Raw genomic sequence first — 25,961 nt, 5'->3', positions numbered from 1 at the left:
CAAAAGTTTCCTTAAGTCTACATGAAAAATAGCCTTGCCCTACCGCTTCCCTACCACACTCCCATTTCTGCTCCCCAGAGACAACAAACTTCAACCTGACCATCCTTTTATTTTGATCTTCATTTCATATTCCTAACTAGCATGCTTATAATTCATTTCTTGATTTTTGAATCTTAGATACCTACTAACTTCCTATTGCAGAAATAAAGAAAGTTTCATCTGATTGACAGCCCTCCCGGCTTCCCCACTTATATGTGCACGCCTGCCTTCACTGTCTCATCTTTCTGCTTTAGCTGTGTCTTCATCCTCAGTTACATCAGTATCCACTCTTCATGTTACTTTTTATGTATGAACGTTATTCATGAGCTGAGCCACGTAGTTTAACATGATTGTTTTTCTTGTACAACTTTTATTATTTCCTTCAGTTAATAATCATCTTAATTTTGCTCCTCTTAGTTTCCCATAATCATAAATGATATAGTTTGGGTGTCCCCTCCAAATCTCATGTTAAGATGTAATTCCCAGTGTTGGAAGTGGGGCCTGGAGCTCGGAGGTAACCGAATCATGGGGGCAGATTTCTCACGAATGGTTTAGCACCATGCCCTTAGGTGCTGTCTTCACAATAGTGAATGAGTTCTCCAGAAATCTCGCGATTTAAACATGTGTGGCATCTTCCCCCTTGCTCTTTCTTGCCCTGCTCTTGCTCTGTGACATGCGTGCTCCTGCTTCACCTTCTGCCATGAGTAAAAGCTCCTTGAGGCCTCCCCAGAAGCTGAGCAGATGCAGGCGCTATGCTTGTGCAGCTTGCAGAACCATGGACCAATTAACCCTCTTTCTTTATAAATTACTCAGCCTTCGGTACTTCTTTACAGCAACACAAGAACAGCCTAAAATACTACATATTGCTTCAAGAGGTTAAAACACATTGGGTATTTATGTATTTTGTCCTCTTGAAGACAGCCTACCTGAAGCCATCTAGCCTACTTGAATCTAGACTAGTTGCTTTCTAGATCATCCGCACAGCTATTGTTGTAGAGCCACACTTCCTCATTCATTCTGTGGTTTTTCTTCTATATTTCTATGTTGATTTCCCTATTTTCTGGATACCAGGGCTTCCTGTTTCTGGGTTTTGTGAGATCTTTCAGAGGCTCTCTAAGCAAGGTTATATAATAGGTTCATTTTGAAGCTTTCATGTCTGAAACTCTTTTCTGTTCTCTCGTACTTGACTCCTAGTTTGGGAGAATATTTCTAATACTCACAAATTCTAGGTTGAAATAACATTTGAGAATTTTGAAGCCTTTGCCTCACTGTTCCCCTTCTTCCAGGGTGGCTGTTGAGAAGTCCTCTGACATTTTGATACATGATTCCTGTTTCTCTCTCTCTCCCCGCCCCTCTCCTCGCCTCCTCCAATCAGCATTTAGAAGTTTCTCCTTCCTCAGATGGTCTGAAATTTCACATGCCGTAGCATAGATCTTTCTTCATACAGTGTGCTAGGCAATTGTTGGGCTCCTTTAATTCAATGCTAGTACCCTTCAGTGCTGGAACATTTTTAAATTATTTCTTTAATAATTTTCTCCCTTCCTTATTCTGTTCTGTCTTTCTAGAATTTCTTTTGTCCAAATTTTTCACCTTCTGGATTCTTTCCTACCTTTCTATCTTTTCTATATTTTATTTCCTTATCTTTCTATACAAATTTCTGGAATATTGCTCCAACTGTACATTCTTATTTTTTATTGAATTTTTCTTTCATTTATCATAATTTTTAATTTCCAAGAGCTCTTTTCTTGTAATATAAATGTATCCTTTTTCTCATTATGATTTCATAAATGCATTTGCTCTTATCATTTTTAAACATTAACAATAGTGTATTAGTCCATTCTCATGCTGCTAAAAGAAATGCCAGAGACTGAGTGATTTATAAAGAAAACAGGTTTATTGACTCACAGTTCTGCACGGCTAGGGGGGCCTCAGGAAACTTACCATCATGGCAGAGGTCACCTTTTCAATGGCGGCAGGAGAGAAAATGAGTGCCAGCTGGGGAAATACCAGACGCTTATAAAACCATCAGATCTCATGAGAACTCACTCACTATCATAATAACAGCATGGGGAAAACTGTCCCCATGATTCACTTTCTTCAACCTGGTTCCACCTCTGACATGTGGGGATTATTACAATTCGAGGTGAGATTTGGGTGGGGACACAGAGCCAAATGATATCAGATAGGGTTTTCTTTGTTTTTGAGATTTTCTACTTTTTGTATTAACATTGCCTTTTAAGTTCTTTTGTAAAGAACTTAAAACACTTTCCAGATTTCAATATGGATATTCACCATCTCCAATATTTCCGGAGATAAAGAGATAGGAGTAACACCTAATCTGAGCCTGAGCCTCAGGCCTCAACAAAGGAAAGACTCCAAGCCAGACAACAGGTTCTGAGGCAGGAACAGGAATCACATACGCTGTAAACACCACACCGTGGGGATCTCTCCTGCCTCTGCAGGAACATTGCGACAAGATCTGTAAGAAAGCAACTGGATTAATGAACAGTCTGAGCCTGGAATCTAACTCCAGTCCCTGAGGTGAGAGGAGCACAAGAGAGTTAACATGAAGATTATAAGAGACAAAAATAGATCTGCAAACACATGGAATGCCTAAGTGCAATCATGAGGAGTTTCAATGGAGATTACAAAAATGGGGCATTCCCTCAAGCTGAAATTACTAAACTCCATATTCAGCCACTTTGCAACTGTGTCAATAATGTAGAGCATCTCTTGACTAAGTTATGCCCAGGTGTGTTAGTCTGTTCTCATGCTGCTAATAAAGACATACTGGAGACTGCGTAATTTACAAAGGAAAGAGGTTTAATTGACTCATAGTTCCACATCGCTGGGGAGGCCTCACAATCATGGCAGAAGACGAAGGAAATGCAAAGGGACATCTTATATGGCAGCCGGCAAAGAGAGAGCTTGTGCAAAGGAACTCCTGTTTATAATACCATCAGATCTCTTGAGACTTATTCACTACAACATGAACAGTATGGGGGAAACCACCCTCATGACTTAATTATCTCCTACTGAGTCCCTCCCACAACATGGGAGAATTATGGGTGCTACAATTCAAGATGATATTTGGGTGGGGACACAGCCAAACCATATCACCAGGCATCCAGTTACATTTCTGTTTGGACACATTTTACACTGGATTGGCATAGTCAAATAATTAGTACACCAGGACACATGTAACCACCACTATCTATCCAAGAAGTTTATGATATTCCAGGTATACTTCTGGGTGTGCAATTTGCCACCAAATCTGCTCTTGGTGACCATTGTGGAGTATCAGAGTTGAGAATGCCATTTCAAATGACCTCAATTATGTTATGCTGCAAGCAATCCTCGAGATCTCATAATTAACTGAATTTTTTGGGGGAAAAGGAGTAATTATATAACTCTTTTTCCTTGTGATTTAATTTCACCATAGGCATGCTAAGCATTTCATTGGAAGGGATGGGTCCACCAAGGTTTACCTTCATTAATATCTCCTTTGTTCAAAAATAAAAATTCTAGTTTTTCACTAAGTACATATGAATAAGAAAGTAAATTTCATAAATCCTTCAGGATTTAAAAACTGTGCACTCAGAAGGCACTGATTATCAGACTTCAGTGTATATAACAAGTAGCTGGAGAGACAGTGTTAAATGCAGAATTCCAAGCCCCATCTCCAGAGATTCTGGTACAGTAGATCTGGGGTAGAGTCCAAGAATGTCCATTTTTAATAATTATCCCAGGTGATCCTGATACAGATGATCCAAGAGTGCTCCATGAGAAACACTACCGACTAATGAAAAGACAGCTATGTCTTGGACATATTACAGCCTAATGACTATAGTCTACTATTCCTCTATAGGGTCCTTCCATGATCATTGGAAAACTGAACAAGGCAGCTCTGTGGAAATTGTCATATACCCTGTTCTAGGAAAAATGAATGATCCCTTTTCCCTCTGCCCTACAGAGATCTATCTTCTCAAGATGGACTAAGATCTCTTCTTTGAAAATAAAATTGGTGATTTTATTAATATTCTTATTGTATCATAATTCCATAACTAATGAAAATGACCTGAGAACTTTATGAAGCATGATGGTGAAAAAGGAAATTAGATCCATTGATGTTTTCAACAGATTCCACTTTCTACTTCGCATCCTGTCTTAGAGTTGAACTTTGGTGGCTAAATGTCCTGAACTTCAAAGAAAATCCTAGCTCTTAAAGGCTCAACGTTTTCAGGGTCATCACTAATGGCTACTGTTATCATTGCTGATGTGAACTTATGAACTACTAAATAAGCTTGACATAATTCATATTAATCAAGATGTCAGATAGGAGCACTTATCCTATCTCTCATTTGACTTATGTGTCTCATACGTTCTTCCCTTATGAATGGTGCCATCATATCAGTTGAACGTTGAACTGCAGCTTAAAGTCAAGTGGTTAAATCAATTAAAGCTATCCTTCGATGTTTAAGAATACAGTGGTCAAATTATCACCTAGAGACTAGTGTATCATAGTAGAAAAGCTGACACAACCAGGAGTCCATAGAGGATCATATTAAAGACAAACAGAAGGGGGCAGGAAAGAGAATAAAAGATGGGAAACACAATATAAGGTACTGTGAGGGCAGAACAGAAGGGAGTGTAGGTAAATTACTGACTTGGGAAGACATGGTGCATGGCATTTAGTAGTTGTTCAATGTATTTTTGTGGAATTTAAAAAAATCATGAAATTTTCTTAAGGCTTTCTTAAGAGGCAGCTAAGAAAATAGGCACATGACTCTATCAACAGAATTTTTTTAAAAGAAGGTAAGCTGAAAGGAAATCTAGTAGACCTAAATGTAGACCCACAGAAATTACAACTATGCCCAAAGAAATTTAGTGTATGTTATTTTCTATTTCTTTCATTGTACTTTTGTTCCCAAAGGACTTAACATATAACCAATAGAGGCTGTATTTCTAATGCCTAATAAGCAGAAGTGATTAAAGAGAAAGCAAGAGAGTGGCACAGAAAAGAGGGTACATTCTTGTAGAGCAAAACAAATTTAGATTGATCTCATCTTGGAGAACAGTTTTAAATACCAAGAAAGCAGAATACAATTTATCATGAATCTAATGAAGCTGAAGCTTCAGAGCCCCTCACTTGAATAGGTTCTTTCCAAGCCCTTTTTCTTAAGGAGACACCTCAAAATTGTGTAAGCTCTATTACCCAGACATGTATATCTGTTTTACATGTATAACTGATGATGGAAATGGCAAAGCTGACCAAACTAGATTTGAACACTCTAAGTACAAAAACGCAAAGCAAGTTCTAATGCTTTTGAAATACAGTGAAAACTAGTCTGTGGCTACCAAAATAAAATTTCCTGCTGTGAAGCTATTGCTTAACTTATCCATATTAGTTGTTTCAGGCTTTGAAAGTTAATTTTGAAAAAAACCATTCAAATTACTTCAAATGTTTTCCCTATACTTTTCAAATGTAACATTTTAGGGAGTGAAGCAAACGGTAGTGTACCTATACATACAAGAGGAAAACCTTCAGATCATCTCTATACTTTGTTTTTATAATAATGATATTAATAAAAATAAGATAACTAACAATTATTGTGGGATTACTACATGCCAATCACTATGCTAAACTACTTCACATGTATTACTTTATTCAATCTAATTTTTTAAAGTTATGCTTTACCTTACTTTGTTTTTATAATAATGATATTAATAAAAATAATAAGATAACTAACAATTATTGCAGACTTACTATGTGCCAATCACTATTTGAAACTACTTCGCATGTATTACTTTATTCAATCTATTTTTTTAAAGTTATACTTTATCTTAAGAAGACAAATGCCACAACACTATCAAAAATGGTTATGTCTCTATATTCTACCTGTCACTAATGTCAATCAATTAGTAGACCACGAACAACTTAAGGACAGTTTGTTGTCTTATTCATATTTGTAATTTTCAGTAGCAGCAAGAAATAAGAATGTGAATAACTGAATGGTTAAATTTATTAATGTAATTGTACTGCTTATCACCTACCCAGTTAATATTGGATACTGTGGAATACATAGAATTATAAAATATTCCTTTTTTATTGTGTGATTGTGTGTAAAATAATCTGGAATAAATAAAACTTATAGCACTGTAGCAAGTAAAAACAGTGTGGTACAAACCCTCTTTATTCAGTGGTCATTTTTTATTTTTAAAAATAAAATTTTTAGGTCGGATAAAATATAACTTTTAATACTATATCAATAAGCAAAGATAGAACCAAATAATTACCGAATAGAAATTTTTGTTGAAAACAACATGAACCATAGATGAATTTGAAAGTATTATATCAAGTCAAATAATTAAAATTATGTATAAAATTATGATTAAAACATACAGATGATATTGCTAATCTCAGATCACAAGATTGCATGTGGGGACAAAACTCGTGACTGGCGTCTACTTCACTTTGTAAGCCTAATTTGGATTTCTTCTTAATATTGCCTGACTTTTAATATAATATTAATAAAATACATAAAGAAGGAGAATATGATAGAATGAAAATTTTCAAAATAGTTAAAAATATGGCAAAGTCAGACATTAGAATTAAACAGTCCCAGCATCTTGTCTCAACCTTAATAGCCATATGCAAGTTTATTTCAAATTCTCCAAGTCTCCATTTTTTCACCAATTTCAATTATTTCTTACTTCCTAGCAAATAAATCATAAATTCAAAGCAGATCACTGGAGAGGGATAGATGGACCTTTTCTGCTTCTCTTAGTTACTAACTGTAGATCATTATATTGTGTCATATTGTATACCTTTTTCATCAGATTGTTTCATTTCAGCTGCTATTACAGCTGTTTTAAAGTCCTTGTCTGCTGATACCAACATCTGGCTATCTATGGATTAGTTTTGTTGGCTATTTTTTCTTTTGATTATGCATCATATTTTCCTGACTCTTCAGGTGTCTTGTAATATTTTATTGTTTGCTGGACATTATGCATAAAATAAAAAAAGGAGACAAGTAAATAAATTATCTTTACCTCCAGGAAAGGGAGCATCCCTTTCTCTGTCAGTTCTCTACTCTGGCATGGTGCAGGGTGGAGGGTGGGAAGTGACAGTCAATCCAATCCATAGTTGAGATGGTTCTGGGCTTTGTTGCAGCTTTAGTTAGCTCCAGTTTACCACTGGTTTCACCTTTTCCATAGGACTTGAGATCTAAGCACCAGTGACGCATTAAGACCTCTCTGTGTTTTATAGCCCAATCTTTAGCTTTCCAAATGGCATGAGGTTGCATCCTGCCGCCCTGTCCTCTTTCAGTAGGATGCTATTATGTACTCAGGGAAAGTATGGTGCACCAGGTGTGGTCTGGGGGCCCCTGTTTGAGCCTTTTGCCCTGTGTCAGTCTTTGGCTCTTTAGTTGTGTGCTCTCAGTAAAATTCCTAGGGGAAAGAGATGGCAAGTGGGTGTAGACTCACTGTAGGAGGATGCTCCTTGGCGATCTAATCCACCACACCAGCCCAAGGGTGGCTATTAAGGGTTCATTAAAAATGGAGCTGGTTTCCACTTACCCCAATCTGTGGCATATCGGCTTTATATTCATAATGCCCCCAGGGATAAAAACAACCTGGGTCACATCTCTCTTGGAAAGGTCTATGACTTTCTAGAATTTAGTTTATTTCTGTTTCATTTTATCTTCAGCACTCTGGTAAGTTTTGAAAAACTATGGTTTTGTAGCACATCTGGATTGTTCTTATTGTTAGTCAGTGGCTATTTATTAAGAGGCTGGACTGTTACAAATAAAATCGGACTTCCACTGACTTCTCCAAGTCTTCCATTCACTGTTCCCTCTCTGGAACTTCCTAGCCCTTGTCATCCTTATCCACTGTTCAGTCTTAAAATATTTCCCATCCATTCCCCCTCACTGTGCCATCTCTTCAACAGGAATTGGCATCTAAGCACCAGTGAGACACTGAGACCTCTCTGTGCCCTATGGCCCAATCCTTAGCTTTCCAAACTGCGTGAGGTTGATCTCCATCCTGCTGCCCTGTCCTCTTTCAGTGGGATGCTATTATGTACTTGGGGGAAAGTTTGGTGACCAGGTACGGGCTGGGGGCACCTGTTTGAGCCCCTTGCCCTGTCCCAGTCTTTGATTCAAAGTCTTACACAAAGCCAATCTGCCCAGCAAGGTGTGCTGAGAACCACCACTGTCCACAGGCACTTTCCCTGATCTCACACACCGACACCAGTGCCATGTGCCAGGAGAACACCACTCTGCACAGAGCAGCACTGCCTTACTATTAACATAAAAAATGCATACATCTGATCTTTCCAACAAGACCTAAGCCATGTGAAGTCAGGGACCATCTTGTATCAGTTCTCTGTCTCAAAACATTTAGCAAAATGCCTTGCACAAATACATGCTGATTGAATCCTCAGAGAATCAACATCTCCAAATGTTCCTTCCCGCTTGACCAAATCCTAGGCTCCCAATTCTTGGACTTACTTATTTTCACAGAAGATGGCCAGTCCTATTCCCTATGCATTAAAGTTTCTATTGTGACCTGTTGATTAGGAAAAACAAACTGTTTTTCTTTACTCACTCTACTCTCACACAACACTTCAGATCTCTGGATGTGTGAGGAGGTTTTCCACAATAATTCAACTCTGTTCTCTGGCAGACCCCAATTGGCTATCCCATAATTAAATTCAATTCTGACCCTATCTACTTAAGGTTAGCATCTGATCCCACAGGTTACGGGCTAGCCCCACAAGACTGCCCTACTTCAGATGCCAATTGCAAGTGCAGGTTAACACCTGTGCTTCTGACTGAGTGGCGATACATCAGAGGCTCCCACGGCCTCTTCCTAGGGTTTGATCATTTGCTTGAATGGCCCACAGAACCAGGAAAAGAGTTTGTTTACTGAATTACTGGTTTGTTAAAAAAGGATACAACTTGGAAACAGCCAGCTGGAAAGATGTGTAGAGTAAGGTATGTGGAAGAGGATGTGGAGCTTCCATGATCTCTCCAGATGTGCCGTCCTCCCAGAGCCTCTGCATGTTTAGCAACCCAGAAGCTCTCCAAACCCCATTTCTGGGGGGTTTGACCTCGGCTTCATTATCTAGGCACGGCTGACGAAATTACTGGCCAGTAGTAACTAGCTCAGTCTGCAGCCCCTCTCTTTTCCCCAAGTTCTAACCACAGGGTTAGTTCCCTTGTCAACCATCTCCCCATCAAGTGATTATCTAGGGGGTTTCTGAAATCACCTTATTAACATAATCTCAGTTGTGGTTGAAATGGACTTGTTATGAATAACAAAACGCACTCCTTTCACTTTTATTGCTCTAGAGCTTTGCAGGAGTTGAAGGCAGAAGGCCAAATTTTATAACAAAAAAATACCCTCACCACTCTTATTACTCATGAAATTATAAGAGTTCTAGGAACTCTGCTAGGAATGGGGATGAAGACCAAATACATATTTCCTATGACAAATCACAATAGCACACTGCTTTTCAGGTTAACATGGCAGAGTGATGATGTTCAGCAGGTTGAAACTGGCCTGTCTCTGGTGTGTGGGCCTCAACACTCACAGGAGTCATCTTGACATGATCCCTCCAGTCTAGCTGAATACATCTGAATAGCACATAGATTGATGCACATATCAGAAAAACACAAGAAAATTCACAAGACATTTCTAAGGAACATATTTACAGCTTTTGTGGCTGTACAATTAGAGGTCTGCTGGAAATCATATATCTACCTCATTGCAGGTAAAATATAGACTACATTAATAAGCTAACACTTCTGCTGTCTTAGAAATAATTTGAAGGGCACAAAGATAGACCTTCTAAAACTCAAAATAACAAGTAAAGCAGGTGAATGCATAAAAAGCATCATATAGCTACCACCTTCAGAGGAAAAAAGGGAATGAGAATTGGAGGTGTAATCCTTCACACATCCTTAGGAAAAGACACAGTCATGTTTTTTTTTAAATCATACGATCTATAAAAACTAACTTCAAAAATATACAGTTAATAATTGAGGCTCAGATCTAAGAAAAAGCTGGGAAAGCAAGTGGCTTTCATTATTTCCAGCAGACTCTATGTGCTTTAGGATTAAAGAAATTGATTCCAATTCAGTTAGGTGCCCCGACAAGCATAAATGGTAAGTCAGCCTGTATGTGTTGCTAAATTTTCTAATTCTGCATTTAATAGTGGGAACTTGCATGGTGTGTCTTACAGATTTGTACCAATTTTTTTCTAAAAGAATTTTAGGTATGTTGAAGAATTCTTGCTATTTCACTGAAAAAGCCAGCCACATGGTCATTAAAATTTTCTGTGGCATTTAAACTTAATATGACTAAGACTTGGTTATAAAATAAAATAACACTCCATATTGGGAAACCTTTTAAAAAGCTGAATGAACCTTTTTATTCTACATACATCAGACCCTTAATGGCTTTTCAACAGTTTAGGCCATTTTGTGAAATTGCCACAGCTGCTTCACATTAGCAAAGAGGTTTTGTTATAAAGGATCGAGTACAAGTTGCTAAGTCAAACTCCATAGCCCCAAAGTCGATTTTGTTATTTATTCCTTGTGGGTCTTATGGTTTGTTTTGTTTTCTGCTTAATGAAGACTTTCCAGGAATATTCTAAAGTAAAAACAAAAAGAAATCTACATTATGTTCTCTTTGATGAAAGTACCCAAACAATTCAATTCAATTATTTATTGAGTGTCTAATCATAGTTGGCAATAGGCCTATTAAAATATCAAAATATATCCTCAGAATTTCTGAAATCCCAGCTTGTCATTTCCCTGAAGTTGTAGAAACAAGAAAAATACTCCAGGATAAATACATTGTTTTGTAAATGATAAAATTTACTATTGAATACGCTCTTGTTTTCAATTTTAACCTCAGAATTAGAAAAAATACTTGAGCAAAACTAGTTTTGTTATATAGTATTCAGAGTACTGCTTTGAACTGGATCCATAGTAACTATGAACTGGACCACTTAACAAGTAGAAAACTTAAGGAATCCCTTGCTACTTTTTTTGTAGACCACATAGGATTTTACATGCAAAGCCAAGGAAAACCTTTGCAATGGCTTAATACGGGCTTAATAAGGCCTACAAGGTCTTGTTATTTCTTCATGCAGAAAAAGCTCCCTACTTTTAACACAGATCACTTTGATTTAAAATTATTTCAATCATGGGGTAAAAAAGTTAATAAATCAATTTTAGTAATGTGACTAAGTCCTGACTCAGATATGTCCTTAAATAAGTAAATAAACTTGTGGTTTTAAATGTTGTAATTCCTGAGAAAGTAGAAATTTGTTTAAATCTATGTGCCCTCAGTTTGGGAGCAGGATGGGAAATGGCTCCTGGTAACTATAAAGTAGCCAGATGAGTTCTTTTTTTTCTTCCTGTAGAATTTAATTCATTGGTGTACATTGATAATATTACCCAAACCTAACTAGCTAAACTCTTTTTAATTTTGTATTTCCACTCAAAAAAAAAAGACTACAGTTTGGAATATTTTCATAATTGGCAAATTATGAAATTATGGCCAACAATTTAAGATTACGTATTTCACACATGAATCTCAAAGACTTTCAATAGCATTAACTGATTTTTCTACCGCCCACTGGAATAAGAAAATAGAGAGAGTACTCAAGAAATATTTGCAGGGTTTGTTTGTTTGTTTGTTTGGAGACAGAGTCTTGCTCTGTCACCCAGGCTGGAGTGCAATGGTGTAGTCTAGGCTCACTGTAAACTCTGCCTCCAAGTTCAAGCAATTCTTCTGGCTCAGCCTCCTGAGTAGCTGGGATTACAGGTGCACACCACCACACCCAGCTAATTTTTGTATTTTTAGTAGAGATATGGTTTCACCACATTGGCCAGGCTGGTCTCAAACCCCTGACCTCCTGATTCACCCGGCTTGGCCTCCCAAAGTGCTGGGATTACAGCTGTGAGCCACCACACCCGGCCATAATCGCAGGTTTAATGTCTGTTTAATGCATAGGAAAATGACTTTGTTTTTTATCTATTAAAAAAAATCAAGTTGGGAATAATTTAATGAGTGTTTGTGATTATCTAAACCTATAACTTAGATCCAGCACATGACCAAACATATCAACAATTACAAAACGTAATGGAGGAGGTGAAGGTGATGAGAGAAAGAAAATAAATGAAGAAAAAAGGAAAGAATGGACAAAAGGCAGGATGGAAGGAAGGGCAGGAAGGAGAGAGAGAGGGAGGGAGGGAGTGAGAGAGGGAGGGTGGGAGTGAGGGATGGAGGGATGGAGAGAGGGAGGGAAAGAAGGAGAAAATTGATTCTGAAATTATAGGCTCCCAGTAGACATTGTCTCAGAAAGGGAAGAAGCTTATAGTTTCCTACATTTAGGTATGACTAGTTACAATTTCCCACATTTGCCTATTATTTAATTATGCATTAAAAATATACTCTATACTGTCTATAATGATATCATTACATTAATACGCATACGTTCAGCATCCTTTCTTTCCTCTAATATTTATACAGGTGGGCAAGGAAAAGGTAATATGTATATAAAACCCAACATTCCTCAAAGTAAAATTTGAAAAGATTTTTTTTTTATTTTAGTTATCTGCTAGTTTAAACCATAACAGCATAATTCTATTTTTTAAAAATTGCTATAAGTCAATTCTAAGTTTGGCTATTCAATTGTATACACATAAGTGCTTTCTGAAGTCTTATTAAAGATTTGACTAGAAAACGCTTTTTGCTGAGGATGAAGCTGGAAGCCATCATCCTCAGCAAACTAACACAGGAACAGAAAACCAAACACCGCATGTTCTCACTCTTAAGTGGGAGCTGAACATTGAGAACACATGGACACAGAAAGGGGAACATCACACACCAGGGCCTGTGGGAGGGTGGGGAGGTTAGGGGAGGGAACTCAGAGGACAGGTCAATAGGTGCCGCAAACCACATGGCACACGTGTACCTATGTAGCAAACCTGCACGCTCTGCACATGGATTCTGTTTTTTATTTTTTTTAGAAGAAATAAAAAAAGTTTTTTGCTATTAAAAATTCTCATATTTGATACATTTAAACAAAAAAGTGTGTATTCGGTCTCCAGAGAAACGGAACCAGTAGGATATATACTTGTTTCTTGGTATCTGCAAGGGATTGGTTTCAGGACTCCCCTGTGGATCCCCAAATCCTGGGATGCTTAAGTCCTTTAAATAAAATGATGTGGTATTTGCATATAACCTACACATATCCTCCTATATTCTTTAAATCATCTCTAGATTACTTATAATAACTAATACAATGTACCTGCTGTGTAACAATGTTATTATACTTTATTGTTTTGTGTTATTTTGTATTGATATATTGTTTTAATTTTTTTGAAAATTTTTCATCTTCAGTTGGTTGAATCTGCAGATACAGAACCCATGGATGGGAGGGCGGGCTGTGTACAGATATACAGAAAGAGATTTATTATGAGAACTTGACTCATGAAATAATGGAGGCTGAGAAGTCCCACGATCTGTCATCTGCAAACTGGAAGCCCAGTTCCATTCTAAGCCCAAAGGTCCATGGACCAAGAGCACCTGGGTTTGAGGTCAGGAGAAGGTGGATAGTCCAGCTAAAACACAGAGAGCTGGCCCTTCCTCAGCCTTTTTGTTCTGTTTGGGTCCTCATTGGATTAGGTGATGCCCAGTCACACTGGGGAGAGCCATCTGCTTTACTCAGTTCACCAATTCAAATGCTAATCTCTCTGGAAACACCTTCACAGATATGCCCAGAAATAATGTATCGGCAGCTGTCTGAGTATTGTCCAGCCCAGTCAAGCGGACACATTAAAACTACCATTGACTGTGAATTAAATTAGTACATATATGTATCTGCAATATCATAGTGTGACAATTTTTTGTCAGTAGAATACTTCTGTTTGTTGTCTACAAACAAATTATCATAGAACACAATTTCTAGAATCATATTGTTTTAAATTACAAAGACTATATAGAAATTTTATATATTTTGGGGGGTTGATTTTTATTTTCCTTTGTGATATGTGTTGAAATTATCCTTAAGCAAAATACAGACATATAATGATCTTTTGAGTCAAGCCAAAACTTAAAAAATAGAAAAACAAAAGAGCTCCTATGATCACGTCTATTAAGAAGAGGTTTTTTGGTACATTTCAATCAAAATGAATCAATATTAATAGTCTCAGAGCTGAGTCATTGAGAAACTGAAGCCAAATGTTAATTTAAAAAATGCCTAATTATAATTAAAACCTAATTAAGCATAGAAATTTTGTCATTATAAACAAAGGCTATTTTAGTCCTACAAAGATTAGTTATATTTGTAGTAATTGGCAAGCATATTGCTCATTTTGTAAATGTAATATTTAATAAGTAATTATTGTGATAAGCAGAAACAGTTTGTACTCTCCAGATGTTCAATATGCAGAGACCAGTATATTTCATTATTTATGAGGTTATTTTTTGTGCTGTTACAAGTACTATCTTTTCTATTCACTTTTCATTTCTTTAAATAATAAATGGGTAGTGATATTATCAATTAGATGATTTTTTTGCCATTTGTAAGGAGAATTTAGAGATGGAAAGGGAAATCATTTGTAATGCAAACAGGCCTGCATTATCAAAGCATTCTCAGCATAAGAATAAATAAATATAAAAGGAGAAAAGGGAAGAAGGAGAGAAGGAGATTGCCTTGAATTAAGCATCCACTGTGTGTCAGAGATGAAACTGTCTCTTTGCAAAATAAATTATGAATCACATAATAAAATTTGACTTTTGTATCCACTTGTACTTTTTGTACTTTCACTTTTTCTAAGACCAACAAATGTGACTCTTACAAATAAATGTAATATTTATCTGTTAACATGAAACCTTTAAATTGTTTAAAATATTTTGTTATACATATAGTAAAGTATGCACATCTTAAGTGTGTAACACAATGACATATAAAATAGTTTTACATATATATCTCAGATATAAATAGTGACATATACAGGTATATATCTTTACCAGTATTCAGAAAAAGGAAGAGATCATTTCCAACACCCCAGAAGGTACCTCATGCTTCTCAAGGTCAGTAACCCCCAGCGGGAGCCATTTTTCTGATTTCTATCATCACCGATTGTTTTTATGCTTACTATCATAGTTTATATAAAAGGAATCATATAGTGTGTATTCTTTTGATTTAGGTTTATTTTTTATTTTTTTAAAAGTATATAACCATAATTTAGTAGTTTCTAATATATTCATAAATGTGTGCAGGCATGAACCACTACCCCCTCCCCCCTCCCCCCACCCCACAACAGTCCACAGAGTGTGATGTTCCCCTTCCTGTGTCCATGTGTTCTCATTGTTCAATTCCCATCTATGAGTGAGAACATGCGGTGTTTGGTTTTTTGTCCTTTTAGTAGTTAATTCCCATTATCTCCTTCCCCCAGCACCTAACAACCCCTAATCTATTTTGTCTCTATAGATTTGCCCATTCTAGACAATTCATGTAAATGTTATCATACAATATGTAGCCTTTTGTGCCTGGCTTCTGTAATTTTGCATAATGTATTCAAGGTTCATCCATGCTGTAGCATGTATCAGTATTTCATTCCTTTTTATGACTGAATGATATTTCATTGCATGAAGAAAACACATTTTGTTTATCCATTCCTTTGTTGATAAGCATTTGGGTTGTTTACACTTTTTGGCTATTATGAATAATGCTGCTATGAACATTTGTGGTACAAGTTTTTATGAAGACATATGTTTTCAATTTTTTCTTGGGTAGAATTCTACCTAGGAGCAGAATTCTTGAGTCTTATGGTAAGTCTGTGTTTACTTTTTGAGGAATGCCGAATTGTTTCCTGGAATGACTGTTCCATCTTATATTCCTACCAGCAATAATAGAGGGTTTCAATTTCTTCCCATTCTCATCAACACTTGTTATTGTCTGTCTTTTTTATTATAGCCATTGAGTGAGTGTGAAGTGGTAACTCATTGTGGTTTTTGGTTTTTATTTCCCTAATAACTAACAATTTTGAGCACCTTTTTAATGTGCCTATTAGCCATTTGTATATCTTCTTCAGAGATATATCTATTTAAATTTGTTGCCATTTTTATTTGTCTAACCCGAGGTCATCAAGAGTCACTCCTATGTTTTCCTCTAGAAGTGTCACGTTTTTTAGCGGTTACATTCTTATCTACCACTCATTCTGAGTGAATTCTTATATACAGTGCAAGGCAGGGGTTCAGTTTTATTCTTTTGTGTACATAGATCTAGTTGTTCCACAACCATTTGCTTATTTTTCTATTCTTCCCTCCCCTTTGTTGATCTATACATCTACTCTTATGTTAGCATCATACTCTTAATCACTGTAACTTTGTAGTAAATTTTGAAATCAGGAAGTGTAAATTCCCCAAATTTGTTTCTCTTTTACAAGATTGTTTTTGCCAATTTGGGGGTCCCTTGCATTTCTGTATAAAATTGTCAACCAATATTTTGATAGCGTTTGGGTTGAATCTGTAGATTAATTTGGGGAGCACTGCCATCTTAACAATATTATCTTCTAGTCCTTAAATATAGATGCTTTCTATTTGTTTATGCCTTCTTTAATTTCTTTTAATGATGGTTTATGTTTAAGCATGCAACTCTTTCATTTATTTTGTTAAAGTTATTTCTAAAAATTTTATTGTTTTTTATGCTATTATAAATGAAATTGTTTTCTCAATTTTATTTTTGGATTGTTTATTGCTGATATAGAGAAATATTATTGACTTCTGTATATTGATCTTATTTACTAAGATCAATATAGCAACTTTGCTAAACTGGTTTATTCGTTATAATAGGTTTTTATAGTCAATTTCTTGTGATTTTCTGTATACAATATCATGTCATCTACAAAGAGAGATAGTTTAACGTTTTCTTTGCATCTGATAAGATTTATTTCTTTTCCTTGACTAATTTCCTGGCTAGAACTGCCAGTAAAGTATTGAATAGAAGTAATAATAGTAGTCATTCTTGTTTGAGTTCTGCTTTTGGGGGAAAGCAACCAGTCTTTAACCACTAAATATAGTGTTAACTGAGGGATTTTTGTACATGATTTTTATCAAGTCAAGTTCCCTTCTACTACTCTGAGTTTGTTCAGTGATTTTTTGTTAATCATGAAATGATATCAGATTTTGTGAAATGATTTTTTTACATATTAAAATTATCATGTGTTTGTGTTCTTTATTCTATTAACGTAGTGTTATTACATTGATTGATCTTCATATGTTGAACCAACTTTACATTGTTGAGATAAATCTCACATGCTCATGATATGTATTCCTTTTTCAATGTTTCTGGACTCAGTTTGCTATTATTTTATTGAGGATTTTGAGAACCAGTTATTGGTTTCATTAATTTTCTCTATTTTTGTACTCTCTATTTCATTTGTTTCGACTCTAATCTTTAACATATCCTCTCTTTTACATGCTTTGAGTTTAGTTCTCTCTTCTTTTTTTACTTTCTTAAAATGAAAGCTTTGGTTATTGATTTAAGATCTTTCTTTTTTAATCCAGACGTTTACAGTTGTAAGTTCTCCTGTAAGCACTGATTCAGCTGCATTCTATAAAGTTTAGTATACAGTGAACCCTGAAATAACACAAGTGTTAGGGGTGCCAACCCCCTGCACAGGAAAAATTCATGTGTAGGTTTAACTACCTAAAAACTTAACTACTAATGGCCTACTGTTGACCAGAAGCCTTACTGACAACGTAAACCATTCGTTAACACATATTTTATGTTATGTGTATTAGGTACTGTATTCTTACAATAAAGTAAGTTAGAGAAAAGAAAATATTATTAAATTGTAAGAAAGAAAAAATATATTCACTATTCATTAAGTGTCAGTGGATCATCATAAAGGTCTTCATCCTTGTTGCTTGCACATTGAGTAGGTTGAAGAGAAGGAGGAAGAGAAGGGTTGGTCTTGCTGTCTCAGGGGTGATGGAAGCACAGGAAACTCTGTGTATAAGTGGACCTATGCAGTTTAAACTCGTATTGTTTAAGGATCAACTGTATTGTGTTTTTTGTTTTCATTTATCTCAAACGAATTGTTTTTAATTTGCTAATTCCTCTTGTGATTTCTTCTTTAATATGCACTCTTTTGTTTCTGGTTGCTTTGTTCATCACTATGTCTGGTGAGATTTATATAAGTTGCTGCTTATAACAACAGTTTATTATTTTTATAGGTATTTCATATTGTTTAATGAGTATATTGCAATTATTATCCATTTTACTGTTGAAGGGGTTGGGTTTTTTTTTCAATTTTTCTCTTTTACATAAAATTCCCATGTGTTTTGGTGTACAAGCAAAGCCATTTGTCTTGGATATATTTTTCAGAGTGAAAATACTCAAGTTAAGCTTAGTTCTAATGCAACGTCATGAGTCTATGATTCCTATTGTGGAACTCGATTGATTGAATTCTAAGTAAAAAAGAAGTCATACGAGTTGCTGTACATAAAGTAGTTGGAAGGTTTTATCTAAATGCTTCTACTTTACTTGCTTAATATTTTGGGGGCATAATGCAATTAAGTTTTTATATGTATGTGTAATTGGTCTGCTCTTGTGAGAGGTTTGGGTGGGTCTTTATTCTTAGAGTTTTCATTTTTTCATTAAGTTCAACTACTTTAAATAGTCAAGTTAATTTTATAAACTTAAAAGTGAGCACTACGTGCTTTTAAGTTTGATGCTAGATTGAAAGAAAGTGAAGAAAGGAGCTTGGGTTAACAGATAGATGCTGGTTTATTTTTAATCATTGTCCATCTGACATGATAAAATATTAACAGACTTATGGGATAAATATTCAGAGAAGTAAAAAATATTAGAACAAGAGTGAAAGATCAATAAACATAACAAGTTTGATATATGAGGTAATTGGATCTTATGTTTACATAAAAGCAACAGCAATATATCAAAGATATATCTTTAAACATACTTATAGAAAGCATATATGTGAAAATATGAATTTAACACTCACTTCACCCTGAAGACCAAGGTGCACTTTAAATGTAATGAGTTGGGAGCAAGAAAAGTTCTAGTTTCTTATGTTTTCCTGTTGAAAATAATATGAATGTGAGTGAAAGTTTCAAGTTTCAGTGTATCTGAAAGTTCATTTAGGTTCCACTACAAAGTAAGCAGATCTCTAGAGATGAGAGCTGATGGAAGGAAGCATACAATTAAGGCTACCCCCAAGTTATCTTAATGATTGCAACTTTTTTTTTCAGAAGCAACCCTTCAGGAAAAGTCTCTATCTAATCACAAAATCCAAATGGTCTCTTTTCTTGTACTCTTTTCTTTGTGACCAGGAGTGTGTGTGGAAAAATAACCAAAGTGTTCCTAGGAAGCAGATCACTTAGTAGAGAAAAATAAGTCTTTTCTGGCTACCTTCATATTCTTACACTCTCTTGTTTCCTTTAGGATTATTTTGAAGACACACCTCACACATTCATTAAGAAGTAATATACTTAATGTTTTACTTTGCATTTGTTAATAATTTTAGTGTTTCCGTTAAAAAGACTTCTGAAATTTGCCCTGGATTGTAGTTCATTATTTGGTAATTACAACTGAGTAAATTGTATTCCACTCTTCACTAATTTCACTGGGTTTTCTGCTATAAATGTATTTTCTGGAAAAAAATGTAGAATAAATGAAGAAAAGAAAGCAACCCAGGCAAGACAGAAATTTTAAATTTAACTAAAGGCAGACCAGCAAGGGTAGCTTTCTAAAACCTTCTTCTCTCAGCCATGGCACAGAGTCTCTATGAGGACATGATATAAAAATGCAGTTCACGATCAATATGTCTTAATAGTAGTTCTGTTCTTAAGAGGGGTAAATGAATGGACTTTGAGATACACAATTTTTTTTATTAATTGCCTATTACATAGATAACAAATTTTGTTAAAACATTTATTCTTAAATCCAATAATGTTTCATCTAACCAAGTATGAGATGATAAGACACATCATCATTGTTGTTGCCATGTATTTTGTTATAACCTTCTCTGTAATTATCAACAATGGCATTTGTTTATATCATTAGAAAATATCAGAGAAAATAAAAGTAATAAATATATTAATAATAATAAGCATTGGTTTTTATTGCCAATATCTGTGTGTTTTTAGTGTGTTAATGTTTATGTCAGCAGAAGCCTGGTCAGGCTGTATTTCATTTCTATTAAAATATTTAATATTTTATTTCATTTCTACTAAAATAAGGCTTATTTTGAAAGTGTGTTACTTTTCCAAATTTAGATTTTCTTCAACCTAAAGCCTCATTTTGAAGCATCCTAAATATTTTCTGAATATTATTGCAAAGAACAACAAAAAAAGTATACCCAATTAAGTAAGACTTTGCTGAAGCCTGATAGTAACTTGTCTGATAGCATATTAATAAATAGCAAATGTGTTCTGGAAGTCCAAGCCAAATTGGGCTTAGAGCAGAAGAAGCAATTTTAAGTTATAACTTTGCCAAATAATATCATCCGGAAAATTAATTCTTATAATTGTGCACAAATCATAATTTATTTTGCTTCTAAACATCCTGTTCAAAGAAGTTTGTAGAAGCTCAGAGTTGAAAAGCACCAGAGTGTTCATACAGTCCAGTTACCACTTAACACTGGAGAAGCAGTTATCAATCTTGGTTCCCACACTTGTGGCAATGGAGAGCTTACTATTTATTATCAACTGATAATTTTAGAAACATTTTTCTTACATTAATTTCTTATTAATAAATTTATTATTGTATTCTTGTACATATTAAGGCCAATCTCCTTGTAATTTACTCTCTTTGATATTGTTTCTGCCATCTAGAATATTAACAGAAACAACCACAGGAACTCTCACACCACTTGCTTAGGACTCCATATGAGCCGGGCATGACAATGGGCATTCCACCTAGGTTTCTTCACTTAATCTTCATGACTAACCTGAGCTGTTGTTAGCTTCTATGATCCCTATGTTTCCTTGATAATAAAAAGGGCTGATAGAGATTAAACAACTTGCCTGAGAGCACGTAAATAGCAAAGCTGTGTTTCAAACCCAGATTTGAAAATGTTAAGGTTTTTGTCATGTTGCTACATCAAATAACAGCCTTTTACATATTTAAAGTAGGGGTTATATCTGTACAAGCCTACTCTTTTTCCCACTAACTGTACCCAGTTCCTTCCATTATGCCTCCTATGTTAGTCCTTCCGTGATTGTACTGTTTTATTCACTCTGCTCTGCATACATTGTTTGTCAATATCTCCATAAAGCAAACTACCCAGAAGTAAGTGCAATGTTCCAAGTCTTGTCTAGGCAAACAGAGAGGCATACGAAAACCTCCTTTTCTCCAGATATTACTGCCTCTTATAATGTAGACTAAAATGGGATAACTTTAAAAGCTTTATTATAGAATTAAATATAGTCAACAAAAATTCTGAAATCTCTTTTATAGATTCTGCTGCTTAGTCATATTACCCCAACTTGTATCTATAATTAATCCTTTAAGCAAAAATATAGGTCTATATTTTTTCAGGTAAACGTCTATTAAATTTTATATTTATCCCTATTGATCTATTAAATCTAACTTGTGGAAATTATTTAAATAATGAAAATAGTATCTACTGTTTTTGCTATCCCTCATAGCTTGCAGTTATTCTACAATTTAACAATGGGCCATCTGTGTCTATATTGAAAGAAATGCTTGAAAGAGAACAGGGCAGCTTATATAATAGAATAAAATAAAAGGGAATCCTTATAGAGATCAATTCCATATCTTAAGACATGATCATTTTAAGAAGAGTAATAGTGTAAGCTACCAAGACATTCAAAGGGTTGACCAGATCATGAATAATCAATGGCTGTATGGATGAATGGATGGATGGATGGACGGATGGATGGATGGATGGATGACAGACAGATGGCTAATAGGACTTCGAGGGAGTGATACTTTGTTAAGGAAAGTGATGAGATGCAAAGACAGTAGCCCATCCTTAGCGTCAATGTGGCATCTGAAGAAGACCCCCTGTGTAAGGCCCTCTTCTCTCTGGCAAATATTGGTAGAGAAAGAATATTGGAGAAAATCTCCCCTTCCAAAGTAGTCAGCAGGACTTTACTATCAAAATTTCTTGTCTCTCCCTCCCGTTCAAGTAAAACAGGACATAAAAAGCCCAGTTAATGAGTGCAGCACACCAGCACGGCACATTTATACATATGTAACTAACCTGCACATTGTGTACATGTACCCTAAAACTTAAAGTATAATAATAATAATTGAAAAAGAAGGAAAAAAAAAAGCCCAGTTCTTTATTTCATTCCCAGAATGTAGGTGTGTGTGTCTATTTTCCTCTGGCACCTTTTGTGCCTCAAAACTCACTAAAGCATAAGGTTAAATCTGTGCTGCCCTTTTCCAGCTACAAAAACCCAACATTTGGGCAAGGCTGCAATTTGAAAGTTATGAAATAGCATAGCTTCCCAAAGCACAGAAATAGGATCCATGAACAAAAATTTAGAAAAATCAGTTTGACACAACTGTAGGAAGAGTTTTTAAATATTTGAAAAGGAAATACAAATTATTGAACACCTAGTTTGTGCCAATAAGTTTAAATGTAGAACCAATTGATTCTTCTGTTACTAAATAGATGATGAAAAGAGAAGAGAAAGACTCAATTACACATTTCCAGCAGCATTCTTTGTTGTGAGAAAGACTTTAATTTAAATATTAAGATAAAATTACTCATTTTTTTCCTAGATAAACCACCCTAATAAATTTTATATATGTTAAAAACTAAGTAAAAACCATCTTCTAGAAGAAAAATTGTGACAATGTTACCTAAGCAGTTAAACCACTCTGTGTAATGCAGGAAAATTGGCCATTTTCTTAGTGATTGATCATTCCTCTGAAAGCAGAAGGAAAAACAATGATCAGAGTACAGTCTTCACCTTAAAGTGGTGATTATTGTCATTATTTTAAAGAAATGTTTATTTCATAAGTATCAATTTTGAATTTTCTATACTCATATAAGTGTGTCTGGGAGTGGGTATGCATATATGTGTAAAATTAAAATAAAGTTAGCAGGAAAAAAATGTAGGCCTGGTGTTCGCCTTGATATAGAGGAAAGACTGACTTCAGGGAAAATATTGGCATTAGATTATTATATTCTATAAGAAATCTATGGTCCACATTACTGAGGGAACAGAGGAATGTTAAATTTCCCCCAGATACCATAGAAGTTTCCACAGTTCATCGTCCTAGGTACAGTTAAATTCCGGAGCACAGTTGAGGACTTTGAGACTCAAGAGAAAATAAACATCTTCTCACCTCAAAGTCACAAGCAGTTAAGGCGCTAAACTGGAAATAGGTGAGAGTAAGGCCTGCCCTCCTGGGAGTGGTAAGGTGGCCCTGAGACAGGACAACAGGCCAGGAGCAAAGGTGGGAGTCTGGGGTCTGCCTTTGTGAGGCAAGCCAGAATTGTGGTAGAAAGGCCTCCAATAGGAGAGCTCTGTCATGCGACTCAGTCTTGTGTATTTCAAAACAACCATTTTTAGACGTTAGTTTCAAACTTTTTTATTGCTAGGATTTCCATCTGTTTCCCCAAGTCTCCAGTGATGTCTCATTAAAACGTGTAAGCTTCATTCTGCTTTTGTCATGGAGAACACAGGGAAGGCTCTGTGTACCATGCTTGTGGTGACATGATATTTAGGAAGGCAACAGCCTCCAGAGGGAAGTCAGTGTGACCCCTTCAAATGGTGGTAATGGCGCAAGACTGGAGCACAGCAGACAGAAACCCAGAAAATGACACTTAGAATGGGTCTGCGGAGCATCAGACGTACTGTATTGCCCAAACTCTTCATAGTAAGAACACGGGATAACATGGTTAAAGGCCAAACAACTATTGTCAAGTAAAAGGCATAACTCGAACTACTGCAGTTTGTATAAAAAAAAGAAATGTGGCCGGGCATGGTGGCTCATGCCTGTAATCCCAGCACTTTGGGAGGCTGAGGCAGGAGGATCATGAGGTCAGGAGATCGAGACCATCCTGGCTAGAACAGTGAAACCCCCGTCCCTACTAAAAATACAAAAAAATTAGCCGGGCGTGGTGGCGGGCGCCTGTAGTCCCAGCTACTTAGGAGGCTGAGGCAGGAGAGTGGTGTGAACCCAGGAGTCAGAGCTTGCAGTGAGCCGAGATCGGGCCACTGCACTCCAGCCTGGGCAACAGAGAGAGACTCTGTCTCAAAAAAAAAGTGACTGCAGTTTAGTAACTTCTGCTAGACTGGAATTAAACATAACATAAGCTATTTTTCAACACTTTGAAGTAGATATTTAAATTTTGTTTCATAGACAGGAAACTGAGATTTGACTACATTTCTTGCCCAAATGCAGTATGGCTCCTGAATATCAACTCCAGGTTTCAGATTGTGTTATTGACTCAAAAGGTTCTGTTTTGTCTTTGAACACACTGCTTCCCTAAATGTGAAACTGGCTCTATCAGAGAGTAATTAAGATCTTTGTTAATAAAAGGATTCAAGTGGAGAGTCTTGGGATAATATAAAGAAGATTATGTGTATATATGAAGATTGAAACATACAATTCCAAAGTGTTGTGATTCTAACTTTTTGGCCCTGTGTTAATTATATGCCACAAATCTAATTTCTTCTGGTGATTAACAAGGCAGATATCATGGTACATTATTCTCTAATTTTTCTATTCCCAAATAAATTTAATAAACCGAAACTAGAAACTCTAACCATTATTTTAGAACAGAAGAGGGGACACTGGACCTTCTGTGACTTTTTTTAAGAAAACAAATGCCACCTGGATGAAGCTTCACTGTTTCCAAGACTGTTGCAACATCAGCAGTCAGCAGCAGGGTCCAATGCAATGATTTTAATGACTTCAGTCGAGTGCTGGCGTGGAGCTATGCACAGTCTCCAAGACTAGCACAGAACACAAAGGGAAAAGCCCACTTTCTGCCGATGGAATGAAAATATTGCAGATCTGCCAGGGTTAATTAATAACACAGTGAGAAGACCTTGTTCACCAACGGTCACTTGGAGTTGAACCAAGGACTTTGGGAGTGAAGCTGGGCTGCCTGCCATACTGGTCATCTCATAAACTACAATTATTGGGTGTAGAAAGTCAACAAAAATATTTTATCTAAACCTGTTTGTACAAAAAGCCTTCTTTTCCTTCTTCTGAATACATGACTCAAATAGAGAAAAGAGAGACCCCAAATCTCCCAACTTTGGCCTTCAGCTTTGCCTAGATTTTTCTTATTCTGCTTTTATTTTACTTAATCTGGTGACCTAATGCCTCCAAAAGATTAATTACAATAGTTTCATAAAAATTGTCCTTTAAAATCCAAAGGAATATATGTAAATATTTATAATTTTTAAATGGCAGATGCAATGGACTTCCATCCCCCCAAAAAGCCATTTACAATGGCTGTCCTCCGTCGCCTCCCTCTGTACTAAATAACCCAATGTCTTCAGACACCTGAACATCTTCTGTAATCAGCCCTCAAGAGCTATTATTTCCACATTTACATAAAATAAGAGAACATGTTTCTGGGAAGGATAATTTCTGAAAACATAAAAATGTCTAAGAGTTTTTTTTGTTGTTGTTACGTGGGAGATTTACAAATAGATTCTGCACTAAATTATTTAGATTTTTTTTCAGAACTATGTGGTCCTTCCAAATTCCAGAAACTTTCTTGAACATACTGCAACAGATGAAGACAAAAAATGAGCAGAAACTCATTTTGTTGGTTAACAAGTGCTATAAGATTTCCTAACAAACAGCCAAATAAACCAAAAAATGGACTGCACTCCAATTGTTATCCAGCTAAGATCATTTAAAAGTG

Source organism: Pongo abelii, chromosome 3 (assembly GCF_028885655.2).
Source record: "Pongo abelii isolate AG06213 chromosome 3, NHGRI_mPonAbe1-v2.0_pri, whole genome shotgun sequence".
NCBI lineage: Eukaryota > Metazoa > Chordata > Mammalia > Primates > Hominidae > Pongo > Pongo abelii.
The sequence above is the reverse complement of the archived record's forward strand: the minus strand, read 5'-3'. Positions refer to the sequence as shown.